The following is a 2,941-nucleotide window of genomic DNA, read 5'->3' on the forward strand; positions in this document are numbered from 1 at the left end:
ATCATTGCCGCTGTTTTTAATTATTTGGGATCCCGTTTCCCTTTTCCGGAGGCTCGGATCTTCGGATCCCTCCACCATGCTTGTCATGCAACTGGGCTGAACCAGCCCGTGAACCACTGACATTCTTGGTCGAGAATGCTGGCAAGAGCTGCTTTTTAGCTTTTGGAACAAATCTCTCTCTGCTCCTGGAGACCTTCCTTAGGGAACTTCATCAGCACTTCAGGTTTCTGTGCTGAAAAACTTGGCCTTGGAAGTCCAGGAGGACTGCCAGTATTTTGGGATATTTGTAAACTTTGAACACTGCTATCTTGCTTCTGTAAAGAGAAAAAAAAAAAAGTGCTTTCTCTTGAGAAACTGCTTTTCAAGGGACTGCATGCCATCGTTTTTTCTTATTTAATGCTCAAAACGTGGTGGGTTCTTAATTAAGTTTGCCACTTTGCTCTATGGAGTTATAGGTATACATAATCAATTGAAAACACTGATGGAAATAACTATCTGGTATCTGCATACAATGTGGCATACAACTCCAGAGGAAGCTGCTAATTCTACAGAACGTGGTTTTTAAACAGGCTCCCAGTCTCTTCCTCGAATCCTTTATACATTTTTTGAATGCTCATCTGATCATGTTAATCTCCCTGAATATAATACTCATCATTTCACTCAGTGTTTGTTTTCATCATATTTTGAAGAAGTATTCCCCAAAACCAGAGAATCCTGAGTGGCAAGGAGTGTGGAGATGTTCGAGAGAGACTTCAGAAGAGATGGACATCTTCTTTGTCATGGAACTTTACTCCTGAGCACCTGAAAAACCCTGAGAGTCAAAACAGATATTTGAGACAGGAACGTTGTGGCTCAGGCAGATCTGAGGAGGCACAAATGATTTGAGGCCTGGCTACTGCTTATTAAATACTTTTTTTTAATACTGTAAGTAGTAAATAAGTATTTAATAAGCCTTATTAAATACTATCCCAGAGAGGGAGAGAGTTTCTGAAATTGAGAGAGTCTCTGTGCTGAAAGAGAATGTCTCAGAGCTGATAGGGAGAATCTCCATGTTCAGAAAAGGAGTCTTCTTGTTGAGAAACAGAATCTCCTGGCTGAGCGAGAGAGTCTCCAATCTGAGAATCTCCAATCTGAGAGAAAAGGCCTCCAGTCCAAACGAGACACACCCTGGGGTGAGCAAGACGCCTTCCAGTCCAAATGGGACACCTTCAAATCTGAGAGAGATACCCTCTGAACTGAGAGAGACTCCCTTCAATCCAAACTCAACAACTTTCAGTTTCAACAAGACACCCTCCAGTCCAAGTGAGACGCCCCCTGGTCCACGAGGGACATCCTCAAGTCCAAACGGGATGTACTCCGAACTGAGTGAGATGCTTTCCAGCATGCAAAATTCAGTCTCCAAATTGAACTAAGCAGAATTTAGTCTCATCAAGTCATGCTTGAATCTGAACTAACTACCGTAATAATTGAACGAGACAGACTCTGAGCTGAGCTGGAGAGTGAGAGCATAAAAATTGACCAACCTAATCGACTACAGGAGGCACCAGAATCAATGTCAGTTGCTCCTGCAAGAGGACAGAAAATGAAACGAATCTCGACTCACTTCGAACAGAAGAAAGAGGAGTAGGGGAAACTAGAGGAAGCAGACACTGCAGAAGAAGAGGAGGAAAGAGGTCCAGAGGAGTGGCTCTGAGATTTAGGGGAAGTGCCCCTGAGTCCAGGGGAGGGGCCCTCAATAAGACCGGGGTCACCAATGCCCAGGAGGGTGACAAGAAGTCCTGAAAGAGCAGGAGGTGAGCAAGACATTGTTACCATTACTGATCAATCTCTGAAAATGAATGAAATTCTAGATCTGAGAAAAGACTTTTCACGCCACCCAAATGAACCTGTTCTCACCTAGTTACTTCAATGGTGAGACAGTGGGGCCAACAGATAGTAAAGAAGCTCACCAACTGAGCGGCATTGCTAGGGACTCAGCCATTGACAGAGTGGGTCCTTCACCCTTTGGAAGCGGATGCTGCTAGCCGTGAAAGAAAAATGCCCCTTCAAAGATGATCTGATGCTTGAGAAAAAGAAATGGACTAATATGGGAAAAGGCATCTGTTATTTGAGAGAATACGCTGTGGTGGAAATGTTACATAGCCCCGTTTTCATTGCTGACAAGCCAGACCAAGAGCACGATCCTGAGAGAGTCAGGTGTACACCAAATATGTGGCGTATACTCACAAAGACTTCACCAGAAAGGTATACCAGCACATTTGCCTGCAATGTATGGCAGAGGGGAAAGAAGACCCCTTACAAATGAACTGATTAATAAACTTCAAGACTTTGAGTTGCATTTAACTCCTCTACGAGCTTATGTTTCGGCCATCACAAAAGTATCTGAAAAACTGGACAGAATGGAGAGCAATCAAGAAGATATAATAGATGGCACAGACGGCAGTACCCACAGCAACAGGGAATCCTTGCTCCCCATTCATAAGTAGATTCATCAACTAGAGAGTCAGGGAGTGATCAGCAACTTACAGATCTTTTAACAGGCCCATATGGCCAGTGTGTAAAGCCAGTGGAGAATGGAGGCTGACAGTAGACTCCCATGGCCTGACTTAAGTCACTGAGCGCTGCTATGCCAGACATGTTAGATCTCCAGTTGGAACTGGAGTCAAAAGCAGCCAAATGGTATGCCACCACTGACATTGCTAATGCCTTTTTCTCCATTCCATCGGCCACAGAATGTAGGCCACAGTTTGCTTTCACCTGGAGGGGCATTCAGTATACCTGGAATCGTTTGCCCCAGGGGTGGAAACATAGCCCAACCATTTGCCATGGGTTGATCCAAGGTGAACTGGAAAAGGGTGGTGCTCCGGAGCACTTACAGTACATTGATGACACTATTGTGTGGGACAACACAGCAGGGGAAGTTTTTAAGAAAGGAGAGCAA

Source organism: Lagopus leucura, unplaced genomic scaffold (genome assembly GCF_019238085.1).
Source record: "Lagopus leucura isolate 7727_CA_CO unplaced genomic scaffold, USGS_WTPT01 Super-Scaffold_100016, whole genome shotgun sequence".
NCBI classification, from domain to species: Eukaryota; Metazoa; Chordata; class Aves; order Galliformes; family Phasianidae; genus Lagopus; species Lagopus leucura.